Source organism: Quercus lobata, chromosome 5, assembly GCF_001633185.2.
Source record: "Quercus lobata isolate SW786 chromosome 5, ValleyOak3.0 Primary Assembly, whole genome shotgun sequence".
Lineage (NCBI taxonomy): Eukaryota > Viridiplantae > Streptophyta > Magnoliopsida > Fagales > Fagaceae > Quercus > Quercus lobata.
Genome location: NC_044908.1, coordinates 38,003,855 through 38,028,606, shown reverse-complemented (window position 1 = coordinate 38,028,606; position 24,752 = coordinate 38,003,855). Strand labels below are relative to the sequence as shown.

The following is a 24,752-nucleotide window of genomic DNA, read 5'->3' as shown; positions in this document are numbered from 1 at the left end:
TTGAAAAACATCATTCCAGCAATATTTCAATCCAAACCAGGCATAGATAGGCTGAGAAAGAGAGAAAAAAATTTCGTTCCGAATTCTGTTCCTACCTGACTCGGGCAAGAAATTTCCAAAAAAAAAAAATAGCAAAAAAATTAAAAATTAAAAAACATCGTTCCGGCATTATTTCAATCTAAACTGGTTCAGATAGGCCGAGAAGTGGAAAAAAAAAATCATCCTGACTTCCGTTCCTACCATACCTGGGTTAGAAAATTCCCAAAAAAATGGCAAAAAAATTCAAAAAAAATTAAAAAAACATCATTCTAGCAATATTTCTATTCAAACTGGGCAGAGATAGGCCGAAAAAGAGAAAAAATAATTTTCGTTCTGAATTTTGTTCCTACCTGACCCGGGCAAGAAAATGAAAAAAAAAAAAGGAAAAAATATCAAAAAATTAAAAAACATCATTCCAGCAATATTTCTTTCCAAACCGAGCTGAGATAGGCCGAGAAAGAGTGAAAAAAATTTTCGTTTTGAATACCATTCCTACCCGACCCGGGATAGAGAATTCCAAAAAAAAACAAAAAAAATTAAAAAAAAAAATTTAAAAACATCATTCGGGCATTATTTCTATCCAAGCTAGACTTACCCGGTGAGTATGGTGTTAGTGCAAGCTTTAATGTTGTTGATTTGTCTCCTTTTGATGTAGGTGATGATTTGAGGACAAATCCTTCTCAAGAGGGGGATAGTGATGCACACCAAGGAGCTAGATATGCTGATCATACAAGTGGAAATGACGCTGAATTTGCAACAGATCCTTTGTCATTTTCTAGTGGCCCAATTACAAGACTTAGAGCCAAACGTTTCAAGGAAGCACTAAATGGGCTAGTCCAAGAGAATTGGGCTGATTCTAAAAAGACCAAGATGGGCTCAAATAATAATCAAGGCTTAGTCCATGTCATCAAAGCAATTGAAGAAGCTAATGCATGCAAATTCGCAACCAGCATGGGCTGACCACAAAAGGGTGTGAATTTGTTAAGTTCCAAGGATATTAAATGGGAAGATGTCTTGGTATTGCTGGTCTCACCATAAAAGGGTGTGAATTTGTTAAGTTCCAAGGATATTAAATGGGAAGATGTCTTGGTATTGGCTAGGCATGTTAATTCTAGTCATTTAGCAATTTTTGACTGCCTTTAGAAGTCCTAGAAAACTAGAAAACGTGGGAACTTGATTAGATTAATTTTTGTGTTGTTTTTGAAGTTGTAATTATGATTTTACCTATTCTTGGAGGGTTGTTCCAAGTATATATCTAGTAGTACGAATTTTTAAAAAGACAGATTGGTATTCAGAAAATTATTCTCCTTGTGAGTCTTGTGATCCTTTTGGTTCTTAAAAGAACTCTTGAACTTATCAAGTTAATCTTGTGGCGTTCAAACAACCAAACTTATCACCTTTGATTCTTGAGAGATTCTTAGGAATTCTTGGTGTGGTGTTTCAATTCTATCGTAGTCTTGGTTCTCATCTGGTTAGGTGACGAGTTAAGGCTCAACAAATCTTGTCTACACGATCTTGGGGTTCCAAACCATCATTGTTTTCGGGTTTCATCACAATTGTTGGTGAAGTTAATATCATTTTGGTATCAGAGCTTTGGTTTTAAGATAAGTTTGACTATCTTTTATTTTCATTATATTTCCTGCTCCTGGCTCAAAAAAAAAAAAAAAAAAAAGATTTCTCAGTACACGAAGAGGAAAATTTTTCAGTCATATCATTTCTAGTAAGAAAATTTCTTCATTTCAATCTTGTTTCTCACCTTATTCAAGTTCTTGACCTTGTTGATGAGTTTTGGTTGTTTCTCATTTTGAATTGCTGCTAGTTTATTTTGAATTAGTTTCTTGAAGTTCGATTAAGAACTAAAGAAGACACAAAAGAGTGGAAAAAGGCAAGAGTGTGTGAGACCATAAGAGGATAAAAGTCGTTTAGAGTGAAAACACGAGTGCGAGTGTATCAATTCTTGAGTGAAACACGTAAGGGAGGGCTTGTGAGGATTCTAACTTTATTTTGCAGATTTTAAATATGTCCAATAATCAAGAAGAAGACACAACCGAAGGACTTCAACCACCAACGGATTAGACCCTCCAAATGCAAGCGATGCTAGGGGAGATGAGGCGTATGTTGAGGGCTGAATTAGAACCTATTCATGAGAGGTTGGATAGGGTAGAAGCAGGAACTCCTAGGGGCCAGCAACATGACAATCCCAATAGGCAGCAAGGTGGGCGTGTTCCATGGCGGAATGTTAAGGAAGAGGCGGAGTCGGAGGAGGTTGATGGGCCATATGTGAACTGAGGCAAGTTTAAGCGTGGATATGGGAATAGAGAAGCAAGGATGGGTAGGCCTAGGAGGGATAATGATTTAGGAAACATAAAGATTAAAATCCCATCTTTTCAAGGTAAAAATGATCCTGAATTTTATTTGGAGTGGGAAACTAAAATGGAGACGGTGTTTGATTGTCACAACTATTCGGAGATAAAGAAGGTTAAGTTGGCTGCAATTGAATTTACTGATTATGCCATTGTTTGGTGGGATCAATTATTGATTAATAGGAGGAGGAATAGAGAACCACCCGTGGACACTTGGGAGAAGATGAAAATGCTTATGAGGAGGCATTTTGTACCCAATCACTATTATATGGGATTGTATCAAAAGTTGCAGAGGTTAACTCAAGGTTCCAAGAGTGTGGATGAGTATTACAAGGAGATGGAGGTAGCTATGATCCGGGCTAATGTAGAAGAGGATCGGGAAGCCACCATGGCTAGGTTCTTGCACGGTTTAAATCGTGAGATTGTGGATATAGTTGAGATGCAGCACACTGTTGAATTGACGGATATGGTGCATCAAGCCATAAAGGAGGAGGAACAATTCAAATGAAAGGGATTGGCTAGGAGGGGATAACTTATGGCTACCACCAGTCCCTGGAAGACAGCTCCAAAAAGAGACGAGCAGCTATAAAATAAGCCAAAATTTGAACCATCTAAGAGTGCCAACTCAAAGACCACTTTAGGTAACACCGAGGCTTCGAGTTCTAAAACACGTGATATTAAGTGTTTTAAATGTCAAGGGCGGGGACACATAGCCAGCCAATGTGTAAACAAAAGGGTGATGGTGATAAATGCTCAAGGAGAGCTTGAGTCAGAGAATGTGGAAGAAGTAGATGATGATGACATGCCATCTTTGGAGGATGCCGATGATGAGCAAAATGCTGTGGTTGGAGATTTATTGGTAGTAAGGCGAGTTCTCAATGTGCAGGTTAAGGAGGAAGAAAGTAATCAAAGGGAGAACTTGTTTCATACTCGGTGCTTTGTAAATAACAAAGTTTGCAATGTCATTATCGATGGAGGGAGTTGCACAAACGTAGCCAGCACTTATTTGGTGGAAAAATTGGCCTTAACTACCTTAAAACATCCTCAACCTTACCGGCTTCAGTGGCTAAATGAATGTGGCGAAATCAAGGTGACAAGACAAGTGTTGGTGGCATTATCCATTGGCAAATATGAGGATGAGGTGCTATGTGATGTGGTTCCCATGCATGCGTGCCATGTATTGTTGGGAAGACCGTGGCAGTATGATCAGAAGGTTATGCTTGATAGATTCACAAATAAGTATTCTTTCACTCTTAAAGGGCAACCTATTACTCTTGTGCCATTAACTCCAAAACAGGTCAGGGAGGACCAATTGAAGTTACAAAAATCAAATGAAAAAAAAAAAAAAAAGGAAAAAGAAAGGAAGGCCGAAATTGAAAAAAGAGTTTTTTTTTTTAAAAAAAAAAAAGGAGAGAGAGAAAAACAGTGATCAGAGTGAAAAAGAAAGAGAGAGGGATTCAGCCATAATAAGAGCAAGAGATGAAAAATTCAATTACATTGCAAAAAAAAGTGAGATCAAAAGAGCATTATTTTCACACTAGCCCCTTATTGTACTCATGTACAAGGAGGCTCTTTTATGTACTAATGATCTCGCCGGTGCATTACCGAGCAATATTGTTTCTCTTTTGCAGGAGTTTGAAGATGTCCTTCTCGAAGAGGTACCTCATGGTTTACCTCCAATTCAAGGGATTGAACATCAAATTGATTTCATACCTGGTGCATCAATTCCAAACCGACCAGCTTATAGGAGTAATCTCGAGGAGACCAAGGAACTTCAGAGGCAAGTAGGTGAATTATTGGAAAAGGGGTATGTGCGAGAAAGCATGAGTCCTTGTGCGGTTCCGGTGTTATTAGTTCCTAAGAAGGATGGAACATGGAGGATGTGTGTCGACTGCCGAGCAATCAACAACATAACGGTAAAATATTGTCATCCAATTCCTAGATTAGATGATATGCTGGATGAATTACATGGTTTTTGTGTCTTTACAAAAATTGATCTTAAGAGTGGATATCAAAGGTTGTTTGCTAACCTCAAAAAGTGCACCTTTTGTACGGATAAGCTTGTGTTTCTTGGTTTTGTTGTTAGTAAAGGAGGAATTGTGGTGGATGAGGAAAAGGTGAAGGCAATCCAAGAATGGCCAACGCCTACAACTATCAGCCAAGTGAGGAGTTTCCACGGCTTAGCTAGCTTCTATAGACGATTTGTGTGTGATTTTAGTAGCTTAGCCGCCCCTCTCATTGAAGTCATCAAGAAAAATGTGTCGTTTAAGTGGGGGAAAGAACAAGAAAAGGCATTTAATCAGCTCAAAGAAAAGTTAACTAATGCACCTTTGCTTGTTTTACCTAACTTTGCTAAAACTTTTGAAATTGAGTGTGATGCTTCAGGAATAGGTATTGGAGTTGTTTTGATGCAAGAAGGGCGTCCAGTTGCTTATTTCAGTGAAAAGTTGGGTGGGGTAGCCCTAAATTACCCCACTTATGATAAGGAGATGTATGCCTTGGTAAGGGCTTTGGAAAATTGGCAACACTATCTATGGCCAAAGGAATTTGTGATTCACACAAATCATGAATCTTTGAAGCATTTGAAAGGACAGCAAAGGTTGAACAAACGCCATGCCAAGTGGGTGGAATTCATTGAAACATTTCCTTATGTGATCAGATACAAGCAAGGTAAGGAAAATGTGGTGGCTGATGCATTGTCCCGAAGGTATGCTTTACTTTCCATTTTAGATACAAAAATGCTTGGCTTTGAATACATTAAGGATCTGTATGCACAAGATTCTGATTTTTGTGATGTGTTCAACGCATGTGAAAAAGTAGCATTTGGTAAGTCTTATAGGCATGATGGATTTTTGTTTCGGGAAAATAAACTGTGTGTGCCTATGTGTTCTTTGCGTGAATTGCTTGTGAGAGAAGCTCATGGTGGTGGTTTGATGGGTCACTTTGGTGTAGCTAAGACTTTAGGAATTTTGCATGATCATTGTTTTTTGGCCTCATATGAAACGTGATGTGGAAAGAATCTGTGAGACGTGTATCATGTGTAAACAAGCTAAGTCTAAGTTGAAACCCCATGGTTTGTACACCCCTTTGCCAATACCTAGTGAACCTTGGACTGATATTTCTATGGATTTTGTTTTAGGTTTACTTAGGACTAAGAGGGGGAGAGATTCAGTTTTTGTGGTGGTAGATAGATTTTCCAAGATGGCACACTTCATTGCATGTCACAAAACTAATGATGCATCACATATAGTTGATTTATTCTTCAAAGAAATTGTTAGGCTACATGGTATGCCTAGGACCATTGTTTCTGATAGGGATGCAAAGTTTTTGAGTTACTTTTGGAAAACTTTGTGGGGAAAGTTGGGAACCAAGTTGTTGTTTTCTACTACTTGTCATCCACAAATGGATGGTCAAACTGAAGTAGTAAATAGAACTTTGTCTTCCTTGTTGCGTGCTATCATTAAAAAGAACTTGAAAACTGGGAAGATTGTTTGCCACATGTTGAATTTGCTTACAATAGAAGTATACATTTTGCATCTAAGTTTTCACCATTTGAAATTGTTTATGGTTTTAACCCATTGTCACCTTTGGATTTAACTTCTTTACCTTTGAGTGAACGTGTGAACTTAGATGGCAAAAAGAAAGCAGACTTTGTAAAGATGATTCATGAAAAGGCACGGCTGAACATTGAAAGGAGGACTCAACAATATGTCCAACAAGGGACGCAAGAAGGTAGTGTTTGAACCAGGAGATTGGGTTTGGTTGCACTTAAATAAGGAACGTTTTCCAGAGAAACAACGTTCAAAACTCCTACCTCGGGGTGATGGACCATTTCAAGTAGTGGAGCGCATCAATGATAATGCCTACAAGCTAGACTTACCCGGTGAGTATGGTGTCAGTGCAAGCTTTAATGTTGCTGATTTGACTCCTTTTGATGTAGGTGATGATTTGAGGACAAATCCTTCTCAAGAGGGGGAGAATGATGCACACCAAGGAGCTGGACATGCTGATCATACAAGTGGAAATGACGCTGAATTTGCACAAGATCCTTTGTCATTTTCTAGTGGCCCAATTACAAGACTTAGAGCCAAATGTTTCAAGGAAGCACTAAATGGGTTGATTCTAAAAAGACCAAGATGGGCTCAAATAATAATCAAGGCTCAGTCCATGTCATCAAAGCAATTGAAGAAGCTAATGCATGTAAATTTGCAACCAGCATGGTCTGACCATAAAAAGGGTGTGAATTTGTTAAGTTCCAAGGATATTAAATGGGAAGATGTCTTGGTATTGGCTGGGCATGTTAATTCTAGTCATTTAGCTATTTTTGACTGCCTTTAGAAGCCCTAGAAAACTAAAAAACGTGGGAGCTTGGTTAGATTAATTTTTGTGTTGTTTTTGAAGTTGTAATTATGATTTTTACCTATTCTTGGAGGGTTGTTCCAAGCATATATCTGGTAATACGAATTTTTAAAAAGACAGATTGGTATTCAGAAAATTATTCTCCTTGTGATTCTTGTGATCCTTTTGGTTCTTAAAAGAACTCATGAACTTATCAAGTTAATCTTGTGGCATTCAAACAACCAAACGTATCACCTTTGATTCTTGAGAGATTCTTAGGAATTCTTGGTGTGGCGTTTCAATTCTACCGTAGTCTTGGTTCTCATCTGGTTAGGTGACGGGTTAAGGCTCAACAAATCTTGTCTACATGATCTTGGGGTTCCAAACCATCATTATTATCAGGTTTCATCACAATTGTTGGTGAAGTTCATATCAGATAGGCTGAGAAAGAGAGAAACAAATTTTCGTCCTGCCTTCTGTTCCTACCCGACTCGGGCTCAGAAAATTCCCAAAAAAATTAAAAAATTTAAAAAACATCATTCCAGCAATATTTCTATCCAAACCAGGCTGAGATAGGCCGAGAAAGAGAAAAAAAAAAAAATTTCGCCCCGAATTTTGTTCCTACCCGACCCAGGCATGAAAATTCCCAAAAAAATAGCATAATTTTTAAAAAAATTAAGAAACTTCATTTTGGCATTATTTCTATCCAAATTGGGTTGAGATCAGATGAGAAAGAGAGAAAATAATTTTCATCCCAAATTCTGTTCCTGCTCGACCTGGGCTAGAAAATTCCAAAAAAATTCAAAAAATTAAAAAACATCATTCCGGCATTATTTCTATCCAAACCAGGTTCAGATAAGCCGTGAAAAGCGAAAAAAAATTTTTTCATCCCGTCTTCCGTTCCTACCAGACCTAGGATAGAAAATTCCAAAAAAATTCAAAAATATCATTCCTGCAATATTTCTATCCAAACCGGGCAGAGATAGGCCGATAAATAGAAAAAAAAAATTCGTTCCGAATTTCGTTCCTACCCAACCTGGGCAAGAAAATTCCAAAACAAATAGGAAAAAGTATCAAAAAATTAAAAAACATCATTCCGACAATATTTCTATCCAAATTGAGCTGAGATAGGCCGAGAAAGAGTGAAAAGAATTTTCGTTCCGAATACCGTTCCTACCCGACCTAGGATAGAGAATTTGTAAAAAATAGCAAAAAAATGAAAAAACATCATTAGGGCAATTTCTATCCAAACTGGGCTGAGATAGGCCGAGAAGGAGAGAAAAAAATTTCTGTTTCGAATTCTACTCCTACCCGACCAGGGCTAGAAAATTCCCAAAAAAATAGCAAAAAAATTAAAAAAAAATTAAAAAACATCATTTCTGCAATATTTCTTTCCGAACCGGGCTAAGATAGGCTGAGAAAGAGAGAAAAAATCTCGTTCCGAATAAAGTTCCTACGCGACTCGAGATAGAAAATTCCAAAAAAAAAGTAAAATTTTCAAAAAATTAAAAAACATAATTCTGGTATTATTTCTATCCAAACCGGGTTCAGATAGGCCAAGAAAAGGGGGGGAAAAAAATTCGTCCCAACTTCCGTTCCTACCAGATCCGAGCTAGAAAATTCCCAAGAAAATGGCATAAAAATTCAAAAAATTAAAAATACATCATTCTGGCAATATTTCTATCCAAACTGGGCAGAGATAGGCTGAGAAAGAGAGAAAAAAATTGATATAGGCCAAGAAAGAGATAAAATAATTTTCGTCTCGAATTCCGTTCCTTCCGACCTGGGCTAGAAAATTCAAAAAAAAAAAAAAGCAAAAAAATTAAAAAAAAAAAAATAATTCCGGCAATATTTCTATCCAAACCGGGTTGAGATAGGCCGAGAAAGAGAGAAAAAATTTCATCCCGAACTCCATTCCTACCCAACCCGGGTAAGAAAATTCCAAAGAAAAAGCTAAAAAATTCAAAAAATTAAAAAACATCATTCCAGCAATATTTCTATCCAATCTGGGCTGAGATAGGCTGAGAAAGAGAGAAAAAAAAAATTTGTGCCGAATTCCTTTACAGCCCGACCCGGGCGAGAAAATTCCTAAAAAAATATCGAAAAAATTAAAAAAATTAAAAAACATCATTCCAATAATATTTCTATCCAAACTAGGCTGATATAGGCCGTGAAAGAGAAAAAAAAAAAATTTCGTCCCAAATTTTGTTCGTACTCGACCCAGGCAAGAAAATTCTCAAAACAATAGCAAAAAATTTCGTCCTGAATTTTGTTCCTTCCCGACGAAGGCAAGAAAATTGTCAAAAAAATAGCAAGAATTTTCAAAAAATTAAAAAACTTCATTCTGCTATTATTTCTATCTGAACCAGGATGAGATTGGCCGAGAAGAAGAGAAAATAAATTTTGTCCCGAATTCCATTCCAATCCAACCCGAACAAGAAAATTCCCAAAAAAATAGCAAAAAAATTCAAAAAATTAAAAAAACATCATTCCGACAATATTTCTATCCAAACCGAGTTGAGATAGGCCGAGAAAGAGTGAAAAAAAATTTCGTTCCAAATACTGTTCTTACCCGACTTGGGACAGAAAATTACCAAAAAAATATCAAAAAATTAAAAAACATCATTCTGGCAATATTTATATCCAAACCAAGCTGAGATAGGTCGACAAAGAGTGAAAAAAAAAAATTCGTTCCGAATACCGTTCTTACTCAACCCTAGACAGAGAATTCCAAAAAAAATAACAAAAAAATTAAAAAACATCATTCGAGCATTATTTTTGTCCAAATCGGTCTGAGATAGGCCGAGAAAGAGAGAAAAAAATTTTCGTTGCGAATTCCGTTCCTACTCGACCCGGGATAGAGAATTCCAAATAAAATAGCAAAAAAATTCAAAAGAAATTCAAAAACATTAGGCGTTATTGCTATCCAGACCGGGTTGTGATAGGTTGAGAAAGAGGGAAAAAAATTTCCATCCCGAATTTCGTTCCTACCCGACCTAGGCTAGAAAATTCCAAAACAAATAGCTAAAAATTAAAAAACATCATTCCGGCATTATTTCTATTCGAACCGGGTTGAGATAGGCCGAGAAAGAGAGAAAAAAAAATTTCGTCCCGAATTCCTTTCCTTCTTGACCAGGCTATAAAATTCCAAAAAAATAGCAAAAAAATTAAAAAAAAATTAAAAAAAAAAACATCATTCCGGCAATATTTCTATCCAAACCGGGTTGAGATAGGCCGAGAAAGAGAGAAAAAAATTTTCGTCTCGAATTCCGTTCCAACCCAACCCGGGCAAGAAAATTTAAAAAAAAATAGCAAAAAAATTTAAAAACATCATTCCGGCAATATTTCTATCCAAATCGGGCTGAGATAGGCCGAGAAAGAGAGAAAACTTTTTTCGTCCTGAAATCCATTTCTGCCAGACCCGGGTAAGAAAATACCCAAAAAAAAAAAAATTGCAAAAAAATTCATAAAATTAAAAAACATCATCCCGGCAATATTTCTATCCAAATCGGGCTGAGATAGGTCGAGAAAGAGAGAAAAATTTTTTCGTCCTGAACTCCGTTCCTGCCTGATCTGGGAGAGAAAATTCCAAAAAAAATTTAAAAACATCATTCCAGCAATATTTCTATCCAAACCAAGCTAAGATTGGCCGAGAAAGAGAAAAAAAAAAATTTTGTCTCGAATTTTGTTCCTCCTCGACCTAGGCAAGAAAATTGGAAAAAAAATTGTAAAAATTTTTCAAAAAATTAAAAAACTTCATTTTGGCATTATTTCTATCCAAACTGGGTTGAGATTGGCCGAGAAAAAGAAAATAAAATTTTCGTCCCGAATTCCGTTCCTACCTGACCCGGTCTAGAAAATTCCAAAAAAATTGCAAAAAAATGCAAAAAATTAAAAAACATCATTCTGTCATTATTTCTATCCAAACCGGGTTCAGATAGGCCAAGAAAAGAGAAAAAAAAAATTGTCTCGACTTCCGTTCCTACCAGACCCGGGCCAGAAAATTCCTAAAAAAATTAAAAAAATTAAAAAACATCATTCCGAAAATATTTCTATCCAAACCGGGCATGAATAGGCCGAGAAAGAGAGAAAAAAGTTTTCTTTCCGAATTTCGTTCCTACTCGACCCAGGTAAGAAAATTAAAAAAAAAGGGAAAAAAATATCAAAAGATTTAAAAACATCATTCCGGCGATATTTCTATCCAAATCGGGCTGAGATAGGCCGAGAAAGAGAGAAAAAATTTTTCGTCCTAAAATCCGTTTCTGCCAGACCCGGGCAAGAAAATGCCAAAAAAGAAAAATGCAAAAATATTCATAAAATTAGAAAACATCATTCCGGCAATATTTCTATCCAAATCGGACTGAGATAGGTCGAGAAAGAGAGAAAAAATTTTTTGTCCTGAACTCCGTTCCTGCCCGATCCAGGAGAGAAAATTCCAAAAAAAATTTAAAAACATCATTCTAGCAATATTTCTATCCAAACCAGGCTAAGATTGGCCGAGAAAGAGAAAAAAAAAATTTTTGTCTCGAATTTTGTTCCTCCTTGACCTAGGCAAGAAAATTCGAAAAAAAAATTGTAAAAATTTTCAAAAAATTAAAAAACTTCATTTTGGCATTATTTCTATCCAAGCCGGGTTGAGATCGGCTGAGAAAGAGAAAATAAAATTTTCTTCCCGAATTCCGTTCCTACCCGACCTGGGCTAGAAAATTCCAAAAAAAATTGCAAAAAAATTCAAAAAATTAAAAAACATCATTCTGTCATTATTTCTATCCAAACCGGGTTCAGATAGGCCAAGAAAAGAGAAAAAAAAAAAAAAAAATTTGTCCCGACTTCCGTTCCTACCAGACTCGGGCAAGAAAATTCCTAAAAAAATTTAAAAATTTAAAAAACATCATTCCGGAAATATTTCTATCCAAACCGGGCATGAATAGGCCGAGAAAGAGAGAAAAAAGTTTTCTTTCCGAATTTCATTCCTACTCGACCCAGGTAAGAAAATTAAAAAAGAAAAAGGGAAAAAAATATCAAAAATTAAAAAACATCATTCCGACAATATTTCTATCCAAACCGAGGTGAGATAGGCTGAGAAAGAGTGAAAAAAATTTTCGTCATGAATTCAATTCCAACCCGACCTGGGATAGAGAATTCCAAAAAGAAATAGCAAAAAATTAAAAAACATCATTCCGACAATATTTCTATCCAAATCGGCCTGAGATAGGCCAAGAAAGAGAAAAAAAATTTCATCCTAAACTCCATTCCTGCCTGACCCGGACGAGAAAATTCCCAAAAAAATAGCAAAAAAATTCAAAGAATTAAAAAACATCATTCCAGCAATATTTTTATCTAAACCAGGCTAAGATAGGCCGAGAAAGAGAAAAAAAAAAAAAAATTTCATCCTGAATTCCATTCCTACCTGACCCGTGCAAGAAAATTCCCTAAAAAATAGCAAAAAAATTAAAAAACTTCATTCTGGCATTATTTCTATCTAAACTGGGTTGAGATAGGCCGAGAAAGGGATAAAAAAAATTTTCATCCCAAATTTCGTTCCTACCCGACCCGGGCTAGAAAATTCCAAAAAAAAAAAAATAGCAAAAAAATTGAAAAACATCATTTCAACATTATTTCTATCCAAACCGGGTTCAGATAGGTGGAGAGAAGAGAAAAAAAAATTTCTTACTGACTTCTGTTCCTACCCGACCCGGGCTATAAAATTCTCAAAAAAATTAAAAAAAATTAAAAAACCTCATTCCGACAATATTTCTATCCAAGCCATGCTTAGATAGGCCGTGAAAGAGAGAAAAAAATTTTCATTCCGAATTCTGTTTCTACCTTACCCGAGCAAGAATATTCCAAAAAAAAAAAAAAGAAAAAATATCAAAAAATTTCGAAAACATTATTTCGGCAATATTTCTATCCAAAACAAGCTGAGATAGGCCGAGATAGAGTGAAAAAAATTTCCATTCCGAATACCGTTCCTAACCCGACCCGGGCTAGAAAATCTCAATAAAAATAGCAAATAAATTCAAAAAATTAAAAAACATCATTCCGGTATTATGTCTATCCAAACCGAGTTGAGATTGGTCGAGAAAGAGAGAAATAAAATTTTTTCTTGAATTCCGTTCCAACCCGACCCGGGCTAGAAAATTCCAAAAAAAATATCATTTCGGTATTATTTCTTTCAGAACCAGGTTGAGATAAGCTGAGAAAGATAGAAAAAAAAATTTTCATCCCGAATTCCATTCGTTCTCAACCCGGGCTAGAAAATTGCAAAAAAAAAAAATTCAAAAAACTAAAAAACATCATTCTGGCAATATTTCTATTTAAACCAGGTTAAGATAGGCCGAGAAATAGAGAAAAAAAATTTCGTCCCGAATTCTGTTCCTACTCGACCCGAGCAAGAAAATTCAAAAACAATATAAAAAAAATTCAAAAAATTGAAAAACATCATTCTATCTATATTTTTATCCGATCCGAGCTGAGATAGGCCGGGAAAAAAAGAAAAAAAATTTCGTCCTGAATTTCGTTCCTACCCAACCCGGGCTAACAAATTCCAAAAAAAATAGCAAAAAAATTCAAAAAAAAATAAAAAACATCATTCCAACAATATTTCTATCCAAACCGGGCTGAGATAGGCCGTGAAAGAGAGAAAAAAATTTTCGTCCCGAATTTCGTTCCTGCCTGACCTGGGCGAGAAAATTCCAAAGAAAATAGCGAAAAAATTAAAAAAATTAAAAAACATCACTCTTGTAATATTTCTATCCAAACCGGGTTGAGATAGGCTGAGAAAGAGAGAGAGAGAGAGAGAGAGAAAAAAAAAAAAAATTTCCTCCGGAATTTTGTTCCTACACGACCCAAGCAAGAAAATTCTCAAAAAAATTGCCAAAAATTTCAATTGCGATTGAACTTAAACTTGAAATAAGTCACAAAAATTCCCAGAAAACATTTTTTTTACACAAAAACAACTTGAAGAATTTTGAAAAACATGGGTGATACAAATCACTTCCAAAAGCAAAAAAAAAAAAAAAAAAAAAGTGCAAAAATCTTTTTGGTCTGATCCACATAAGGTTGAGCACACACACATCACAGTTGAATATGTATAAGCACACAAATGAAATAGGCATTCATTGATCATTGAACTTGTGTGTTGTGTGTGTGGATCAATTGTGGAATAGTTTTTAGTCTAGAGTGAAACTTCAATGATCAATTCAATCAAGTCATACTCAACTAGTACTAAGTCAAGTGGTCTATTTCAACTATAGAAATGAGCATATATGACCTCCCACAAAAATGATTACAAATCTTGGAAGCTTTTTATTTGGCTTCTGCACAAATCATAACATTTGATCATTTTTTAACAGTACATCTCATTTTGAGATCGGTGCTTGAAATTTTTGATATTTCAATATTGAGAGTGAGCCTTTGGCTTTTTGAGTACCATATATTTCAATAAAAAGCTGTTTTCCCTTTTTTCTAGTCAAATACTAGTATGTGCGACGGTTTTTGCAACTCATTATCTCTTTTTATTTAGAGATTTACATTTGTTGAGTTCTTTAAGCAAAAACATAAAAATAAAGTAGGAAGAGATATAGATACAAGTCTATACAAGTATCAAGACCATCAAGACTATTGACCAATCATTCATGACAAGCTTGAAGATCTATTTACAACCACACATAGTTTTCAAGATTTCTCCCACACAGATAAATGTGCATACATAACAAGCTAAGCTTGTAAATGCACTATGCCATTAGTACGAAGGTAATAAGCCAAACTCATATGTGAAATGTGCTCAAACATATATAATCAAACTTTTTGAATTTTTCACTGTTTATGTGGTTTTGGATTTTTACTTACATAAAAAAAAAAGCAATAAAGTAAGATAAAAAACAAAAACAAAAAAATGCATATAAAGAGATGCATGATACACAAATGCATGACAATGAAGCATCTAATGCATGAAGGGTCCTACAAAGATCGAAAGAATTAGATCAAGGACCAAGAGAGCAAAAGCTCAACCATATGAACCTTTCTTCATCCAAACAGAATGATTGTTTGGAATGAGTGTCTCATGAGAAGTGAAACAAGGATTGGAAGAATGAGAACCAGAGATGCACATAGACAAGGAGTTAAGAGCATTAAATACTTTCTTTAACAACATGCTATTTTCACTCAAATCCGGTTTACCCTTTTTAGCACAACTTCTAAGAAGCTCAAGTTTCTATTTTCTTTTGATTCTTTGAAGAGCTTGAACTTAGAGTAATGAAGTCTTAGATGACCAAAGGCACCACAATGGTGACAAACAATGTGTTTAGGTTCACTAGGCCTTTTGGGAAGGGATCTAGCAACATGAGTTTGTTCTCTCTTCAACTTATGACATTATAGTCTTATATGACCAATCACACCACAATGGTGGCAAGTAGAAACAAACTTAGATCCACTCAATTCCCTAGGATGAGACCTAAATAGAGGCTTAGGCTTAAGAGCCTTTCTTTCTACTTTTTGATTTCTTTTGTGTGGAGGAATGTACACTGATTTGTCCTTTGAGGTAGAATACAAAATAGGCACACAATCGGGTGCCACAACATGATTGCAAGAAATAATTTCATCATTTTTAGCAATAGGGTCAGCAATCAACATGCATCTTAAAAGATTTATTTTCAGATTTAAGATCATCAACATGTTTGTTAGACAAAACAAGTTTAGTATCCAAGTCCATATTCAAACACTCAAACTCCTTTAGTTTTTCAAGAGACTGTTCAACAAGTTTCTTATACTTTTCAACCAATTTATTGGATTCATTGACTTAAGCAATCAAATCTTCCTTTTCACAAATGAACTTGCTGAAATTCTCATGAAACTTCTTAGCCTTTTTCTTTAAGAGTTTGACATTTTGAATATCAACAACAACACCCATAGATTCATGAAACATGTCATCACAATTATGAGTATTAACACTCATAGAGGCGTTTTTACAAACACATGGCATGTTACATTCAACAACATTCATAGAAGCATACAAAAGTACTATCCATGGCAATACACACAAGGGGTTAAGGATCACACTTAGGTTGTAAAACCACAGCAAGTGTACCCATTTTGATACCAATTGAAAGCTCGAAAATGTGTTAAAAAATACAAGAGCTGTTTAGACCCCAAATTATAAGATTACGACTAGATTGCTTTTATTCTAACTTATCTAAGTGTGGAAATAAGAGTAAATGAAACACAATCAACTGATACTACTTTAGTGCATAAATATGAACAACAAACAATAAAAGTAAAGTACAAGAGTAAGGGATAAGAGATGCAAATACAAGATAACACAGCGATATGTTATTGAAGAGGAAACCGAAGAACTCGACGAAAAACCTCTCCGCCGCCCTCCAAGCGGTAAATCGATCCACCAGATAATAAGTTGAGATACACGAATAGCAAAGCCTTACCCGTGAGACACTTGTAAAAAAGACAGCCTGGCACGACTCTTCAGCTTCCAGTCATGTGCTCCTCACATGCTCTTTTCGCGGGAACCCTTCTTGCTAACTTCTCGCTAGCTAGTTGTGAAATGCACTGATCTTCAATTAAGCTTGAGTCTTCACCAACTTAATACTAAACCCAATACAATAAAATCCCATAAAATACAAGGAAATAAATTAAAGCAATTACAACACTTTTTGTCATGGAATAAAGCTAACATAAAACATAGTTGTAAATCACAACTTTGCAGGAACATATGTTAATATTTTATGTAATTGGCAAATCATTTGACAAAACGCACGTTACTTGTAATTGGGTAGATTTAAGATGTGTTTAATGCTCCAAGAAACAAGGTTTCAAGTTCAAATATTAAAGTTATGCGAGTTTGTCCAAGAATCAACTGAGAAATTACAGGATTTTAAAGCTCGACAGCTAGTATCTATTGAGGTCTAAAAGCTGTTAATGCTCGTGGCTTAACAGCTAGCTTGATAGATGGCTATCTATCGAGGTTTATGAAATTCAATTTTTCAAGATGATTTTTCATCCAATCCGTGAGTACATGTTTAGGCTTTCTTTTTTCACAACCCTAAATATATATAAGGATTATTTTAAGGGCCATTAAAGGTTACACAGGTTGCACAAGTGTGAAGCAATGTTTTGTTTATGCAAATTGCGACCGGAGATAGAATTTGCCCTAGTTCATCTTTCTATTGAAGAAGTTACTGTGTTTGTACACCTTAGGGTTTTGTGACCAAGGAGTTTCTTGATTTTCATCGTGTGATGAACTGAAGAACTTTGTGAAAGCTCGAAAATGTGTTAAAAAAAACACGAGCTGTTTAGACCCCCAAATCAAAGTTACGGCTTGATAGATTTTACACTAACTTAATTCTAAGTGCGGAATAGTGAAAATGCGAGCGGATAAACAAACAAGCTACTCTAACACATATTCATATAAACACAACAGTAAAATGAAATGTAAAAGAGTAGGGAAGAAGAATGCAAACACGGATAACATGCCGATGTGTTATCGAAGAGGAAACCAAAGAACTCGGCGAAAAATATTTTTTCCGCCCTCCAAGTGGTAAACGATCCACTAGACAATTAGTTGGGATACATGGGTTAGCAAGAGACCCTCCAAGCCTAATCTACCCACTATACCTAAGCCCTCCAATCTCCTACTCTAACAAGGTTTCTCAGAACCGTGTCTTGTCTAACTCTCCGGATCCTACAACAAGCTCCATGTTGCATCTGCAATCCTTGGCTTCTTCCAATACTTACCAGTAGCACCAAAACCTTACTTGATACTTGGTGTGGTAAGTGTTTGGGCTATCAACCTCTCAATGGTATGGAAATGGAGAGGTAGGAGTTGAGGAAATCCACAAGCTTATGTGTAGAGATATATGGGTATGATAATCTCTAACTCTCAAGGTGTTTGGCTAGGGTTTTCTCTCAGAAACACTCCTCAACATTTGTGGGTAATGTGGGTATATATAGTATGGGTACAAAAAGTGTGTATCAGATAGTACAGTCTGGTAGAACAGAATGTTTCGCGGGTGTCTCACGGGAAGGCCTTACCTGTGAGATACTTGCGAAACACAGCTGTCTCCATCTGTACTGACTATTCGCATTCCAGTCATGTGCAAGGCACATGCTTCACTTCGCAGTATGCTTAGTCGTGAGATACCCGCAAGAAATCTTCTAGCTTCAATTGCTTGAGTCTTCACACCCTCTCTCTCTATCACACAACCCTTACAATCAAATTCCACAATAAATATAGGATACACAAGATTGAATATAATTACAATCAAATTTGGCACAGAATAAAAGCCAACATAATACATATTTGTAAATCATAACTTTACTGTTTGCAACCAGCATCTTTCTCAAGTTGGTGATTAAGTCGCGTACTAGGACCTACGCATCTATTGGTTAGTCACGTACTGGGAGCCGTGTATTGAAAGAAGAGATTGTTATTACAAAACCTGTCTAATTGGGTATTGGGATAAGTGTAAGGTTGAATTTATTCAACCATCTAATTGGCTTTATTCCATGCCAAATTTGCTTGTAATTCAGCATTTAGTAACCCTGTATTTAGGTGGGTTTGATGTAAGGGTAGTGAGTGAGATAAAGTGAAGTTTGCTCAAGAGTGTGCAAGAAAATAGAGACTCGCGGCTGGGACTCGCGGGTGACTCGCGGCTGCAAGCCGCCAGAAGCAGCACACGTGCCAAGCATGCTGGAAGATGAACAGTCATACTAGCTGGAGCACTACAGGACAAAACAGGACAAATGGCCATACGATTATCTCGCGACTGGATCTCGCGACTTAGTCAAGCCGCGAGGTCAAGCCGCGAGCCACCCCTGTTTTGTAAAACCTGACGTTTCATATTCCTCTCCCACTCCAGTATAAATACCCCTATTACCCACGATTGAAAGAGAGCTTCCAGAGAGAATTTTGAGAGAGAAACCCTAAAGAAAAACAAGATTAATTCACACACAATCCATACCTTAGAGACTCTTCAAATTCCTCAACTCTCTTCCTCTCCATTGTCAAATCCTTGAGAGGCATTATACCAAACCAGGTTCTCACCATCATCATCATTGTGAGACTGCTGTTTGGATTTCTGGGAAACAGTTAGGAAGGAACCAATCTTCATTGGTTGATGCTACGGTCTAGTAGCGGAATCCGGGAAGCTAGAAAAGAAAAAGGTTCGGCGCAACCTCGTTGGAGCAAGAAGCTTGGAGGGCTTAGGTGCACTGGGCAGATTAGGCTTGGAGGGTCTATTGCTGTCCTTGTATCCTAACTGTATTTTCTAGTGGATTGTTTACCGCTTGGAGGGCGGCGGAGAGGTTTTACGCCGAGGGCTTCGGTTTCCTCTTCGATAACACATCGCGTGTTGTCTTTGTGTTTGCATCTTCCTTCCTCTCTATCTTTGCCTTTTCATTATCTGCTGTGGTTTTATTTTGTTATGGGTTAGATAGTTTTTAACCAATTTCATATTATAGCATATGTTAAGTTTCCGCACACTAGTTGTTTGACATATTGCTTGAATTGGTTAAGTTGTAATTTGGGGGTCTAAACGTTCAAAGGTGTTTTGTACATGTTTTTGAACTTTCAATAAGGGTTCAACTGTAGATTGGTATAAGGTGTTGGGATTCCTTTAATTGTAACTGCTTGTTTTGATAATAGTGGATTCTTAGGAGTGGTGACCTTAAAATCACCCGATGGGGTTTTAGAACATTTTTTTTGCTACTTTTCTATTTTAGAGCTGCTAATTTCAGACCAAATCAACCATAATTTTAGGCTTCTATAATTTATAACGTTTTTTTTAACTATTTTCCTATTTTGGAGCTGCTAATTTCAAACCAAATTAACTTTAATTTAGGCTTTTATTATTTAGTACGTTTTTTATATTTTCCTATTTTTAGTCATGTCTTATAAATAGCATGCACTCATTGTAATGGAGAAAATTATTGAATAAAAATCAGAAAAATGTGAGGTTTTGCTTCTTCTTTTGGCTCTTCAAGAATTGTGAACTTATTAGGGATTCTTCCTTGTGGTGTTTAAAATTTATACCTTCGGTTCGCGATTCAGTTGTAATCATTGGGTCAAGGTTTGTTATTTATACCTCTAGTTTGCGTGTCGATTGAGGTTTACATCATTTGGTATCAGAGCACAAATTCTAAAATCAGTTTTATTATCCCTTTATCTTTTGTTTCCTATTATCATCCTATCTTATTCCTTTTATGTTCTTTATTCTTTGTTCTTATTTTGTGATGTGAACCAAGTTAAAGTCGTGCACAAAGGACCCAAAAAAAAAAAGTGGAAAAAAAAGTAGAGATGTCAGAAAAGAAAAGAAAATTGTTTGTAGTTTCAGTTCTCTTAAACCAAAATATTGTTTTCTTTTATCCTCTTCATTTGATTCATTGTTTCTGTAATATTTTCTTGCCGTCAGTATTGATTTAATACTACAAGTTGAATTTCTTGATCAAGTTTATTAATTTAATGAAGAACTGGAAAAAGGGAAGCTACAAGTGAAAAAAGACAAGAGAGTGTGAGACTAATATCAGGAAAAGGCCAATTTAAGAGTGAAACACGGGTGTGAGTGACATAATTTGAGTGCAAACACGTGAGGGAGTGTTGTGAGTAATTATTTCTAACATTTCTCTATAATTTCAAAAATATGTCATCCAGGGGCAAAGCATCAAACATAGAAGGGGGGAGGAGTCATCCTTAATGTTGCAGGTTATGAAACAACAATTTGAACGCATGAACGTGTTGTTTAATGAGATTCAGGATTGGATGGATAGGAAAGATGCTGTTATTGCTACTTTGCATGAGAAGCACCCTAAAGAGTCCCTAATGCTAGAAGGCAAGAAAGGCATGTGTGCATGAATGATTTTGATGACAACCACAAGGATGAGTTCAAAGATGAAAAGGATCAGGCTCCACTAAACAATGAGGTAGGTTTGTGCCAATGGGAGAAAGGCGTGGTAGAGGTTTCTAAAGAGATTTGAGATGGCAAGACGGAACTGACAAAAACCTAGGAAACATCAAAATGAAGATACCATCATTCTAAGGGAAAACGATCTTGAAGCATACTTGGAATTGGAAAAGAAGGTGGAGTTAATCTTTGAGTGCCACAACTACTCCAAGGAGAAAAAGGTAAAACTTGCTATCATTGAGTTTACTGACTATGCTATTATATGGTGGGATCAACTTGTGATGAACAGAAGGAGAAACCATGAGAGGCTTATTGAGACGTGGGAGGAAATGAAGGCCACCATGAGGAGGCGGTTTGTCCCTAGTTACTACCATAGGGACTTGTATCAGAAATTACAAAGTCTTACTCAAGGCCATAGGAGCATGGATGACTACCACAAGGAGATGGAGATCGCCATGATTCGGGCTAATGTAGAAGAGGATAGAGAAGCTACCATGGCTAGGTTTTTGAATGGGCTGAATAGGGACATTACCAACATGGTGGAGTTGGAGGACATGGTGCACATGGCAATAAAGGTGGAATGACAGCTTAAAAGGAAAGGAACTCAGTCATTTCAAAATCCGGACTCCTTTGCTTCATGGAGGTCAAATGGGAGGAAAGACAAAAGGGTTGTTTTTAAGTCTAAAACCGAATCACCGAAAAGGAGAGATGAAGTTCCTAGTGTCAACAAAGGTAAAAACGAATCAATAACTTGTAATCATGATATTAAATGTTTTTGTTGTTTGGGAGTAGGTCATATAGCTTCGCAATGCCCAAATAAAAGGACCATGATCGCACATGTTGATGGAGAGGTGGAAATTGAAAGCGAGGGCGATGATGACCAGTCCATCACTTGAGGATGCTTGTGACAATGATGTGGAGTATTCAGTGGAGGCTGAGTCACTTGTGGCTAGGTGTGCTTTAAGTGCTCAAGTCAAAGAGGATGACATGGAATAGCAAAGGGAGAACATTTTTCATACTAGATGCCACATCAACAACAAGGTATGTAGTATGATCATTGATGGGGGGAGTTGTACTAATGTGGCTACCACTACTTTAGTTGAAAAATTGAATTTACCTACCTTGAAATACTCTAGACTGTATAAGTTGTAGTGGTTGAATGACTGTGGGGAGATTAAGGTAAATAAGCAAGTACAAGGTTTTTTTTTTTTTTTTTTTTTTCAATTGGGAGGTACAAGGATGAAGTACTTTGTGATGTTGTTCCAATGCATGCGAGTCACATATTATTGGGCAGGCCATGGCAGTTTGATAGGAAGGTCAATCATGATCGGTTCAAGAATAGACATTCTTTTGTAAAAGACAATAAAACCATTACTCTTGTACCATTGACTCCAAGACAAGTGGATGAAGATTAAATGAAATTGAAAAGAGAGAATGAATTGAAAAAAAATTGTGAGACTGAGAGTTCAAAAAAAGATGATGAGAAAGAGAGTGAAAGGGAAAAAGAGAGTGAAAGGGAAAAAAAGAGTGAACGGAAAAAAGAGAGGGAAAAGAAAAAAGACAGTGAAAAGAAAATAGAGAGTGAAAAAAATGAGAGAAAAAAAAAAAAAAAAAACAAGCGAGTTTTTATGCTAAGGCGAGTGATGTTAAGAGTGTTTTTTTTATACAAACCAGCCTATATTTGTACTCTTGTACAAAGAGACATATTTTAATACTAACGAACTTGACGAATCTTTACCTAGTGTTGTTTTCACTTTGTTGTAGGAATATGAGGACGTATTTTCTAATGATGTGCCTAGTAAATTGCCACCTATTGGAGGAATAAAGTATCAAATTGATTTTGTGCCAGGTGTGACAATTCCTAACCAACTAGCCTATAGGAGTAATCTAGAGGAGACAAATGAACTTCAAAAGCAAGTTGAGGATTTGCTGACCAAAGGACATATGAAAGAGAGCATGAGTCCTATTAAGGACATATTTTGTGTAATTGGCTAATCCTTTGAAAAAATTCACTTTACTTGTATTTTGGTAGATCTAGGATGTGTTTAATACTTCAAGAAACATGTTGTTCAAGTCTAGTAATAAAGCCATGAAGATTGGACTAAGAAACAAGTGTGAAGAAAAGTTGTTCACTAAAACTGGACAAATAGCTCGACACCTACGGATAGATAGCTCGACAGCTACTCGATAGATACTATCTATCGAGGTATCTATCGAGGTTATGGGAATTTAGATTTTCAGATCTGATTTTCGGCCCATGCTTATGTATTAGTGTAAGATTTCTTTTCTCACAACCCTAGACATATATAAAGCTTATTTTAGAGGCCGTCACATAAGAGAATACAAGGAGAACACATGAAAAAGGTGACCGAGACCTTATTCTCTCTGAAAGAAGCTATTGTGTCTTTGCGCCTTAGGATTTTGTAACCAAGTGCTTCTTGATCTTCATTGTTGATGAAGTGAAGAACTTTGCAGCCAACAATTTTCTTCAATTTGGTATGTTAGTCACGTACTGGGAGCTGTGCATCATTGGTTAGTCACGTACTAGGATTCGTGTAAAAAGGGTGGCGTTCATATATTGAAGAGTTCAGAGGTTCTGAAGTAGTAGAAGGTTTCTGCTGTAAGTTCATCTACGGGGATTGTAGAGTCTAGGGTCAAAGGTTTTGTACTAGATCTGAAACTTCTCTTTACTATAGTGGATTGCTTTTTGGAAAGGTTTTCCCCCAGGTTTTATTTTACTGTGAAACTAGTTTGTTTCATTGGTTTTTATGTGTTATCATATCTTGTCTTATTTACTTTTCCGCTGTATGATTTTGACATGATATTGATGTTTGTTTGTTTGTTTTAACAAGTTTTATTCATAATAAATCTAATTAACAACTTGGGTTTAAAACTTGTTAATTCTATCAACTGGGGTCTAAATTTCCCAACAAATGGTATCAGAGCAGGCACACTCTGATTAGGTTTAATCTTTGCTATGTGATCCATTCATAGAAACTCTTAATTGTTTTGATTTACATTATCTTATGTTGAATGATGATGATGATATTCAAGATGCCTATTGCAAGCTTTATAATTTTTGTATGAAATCTCTTGAATATTCTACAAAATTAAAAGCTAAAATTAAAAAGGTCAAGCTTGAAAAAGTTGATTTGATTGCAAAATTGGATGAAGCCAATAATTTGAATAAAAATTTTAAAAATAAAATTTCATCTTAGGTGGACAAAATTTAAAGTTTGGAAGAGCAACTACTTGAATTTAAAACTGAAGTTGAAAAATTAACTAGTGCCAAACTTGTTGTTGAGCCTAACTTAAAAGAAAAAGATTTTTATATTCCTTCATTTAAAATGAATAATGAAAAGTTGAAGGCTAATATTGCTAGGATAGATAAAGGTAAAATTTTTGAGATTAACACTGAAATTTCTAAACCTATGTCTAAAACTCCTCATAGGAAGAATAAAAATTCTGAATTTGTCCTCACTTGTCATCATTGTCATATTGTTGGTCATATTAGGCCAAATTTTCCTAAGTTAAGGTCTCTGTCAACCTCCAAGGTTAGACCTCCTTCTAGGAAACCGAGTAGTTCTAAAACTACTCATGTTTGTCACCATTGTGGTGCTTTAGGTTATACTTGTCCTAATTGTTTCCTCATAAGTGAGTGTCCAATAGGTCTCATCATTTGTCTAAAGGTTCTGTACCTATTCTTGGTGAGTTATTAGAAGTTTTGAACTTTTTAACTCAATTTTAGGGGAATTCTAATTCCTTTATGTCCTTTAGTAGTCATACTAGGACACGTGCCTTTTCATCTTCATGGCCAAAGACTCATGCTGTGTGGGTGACAAAGGATCCTAAGACTTAATTATCTTTCTGTTTGTCCTTTGCTTTAATTCTTTCTATCTAAAGTTAGACTTTCTTTTTGGGATCATGCTCTCATGCATTTGCATCTAGTTTTTATGCATTGTGTTGCTTTGTTTAACATGTTTTTGTTTGTTTTCAGTTTTGTTTATTTTGTTTTTCATATAAAAAAATTTGAAAAATTAGAAAAATACAAAAATAGTGTATATTTGTGTATATTGGTACTTACGTACCTTGGATGGCC

The 24,752-nt window shown here is 35.9% G+C and overlaps 1 pseudogene; it reads left to right on the top strand.

Annotated features, from left to right (window-relative positions):
* The first annotated feature begins 2,367 nt into the window (after nucleotides 1-2,367).
* On the top strand, nucleotides 2,368-21,237 carry LOC115990426 (annotated as a pseudogene).
* The last annotated feature ends 3,515 nt before the right edge of the window (nucleotides 21,238-24,752 follow it).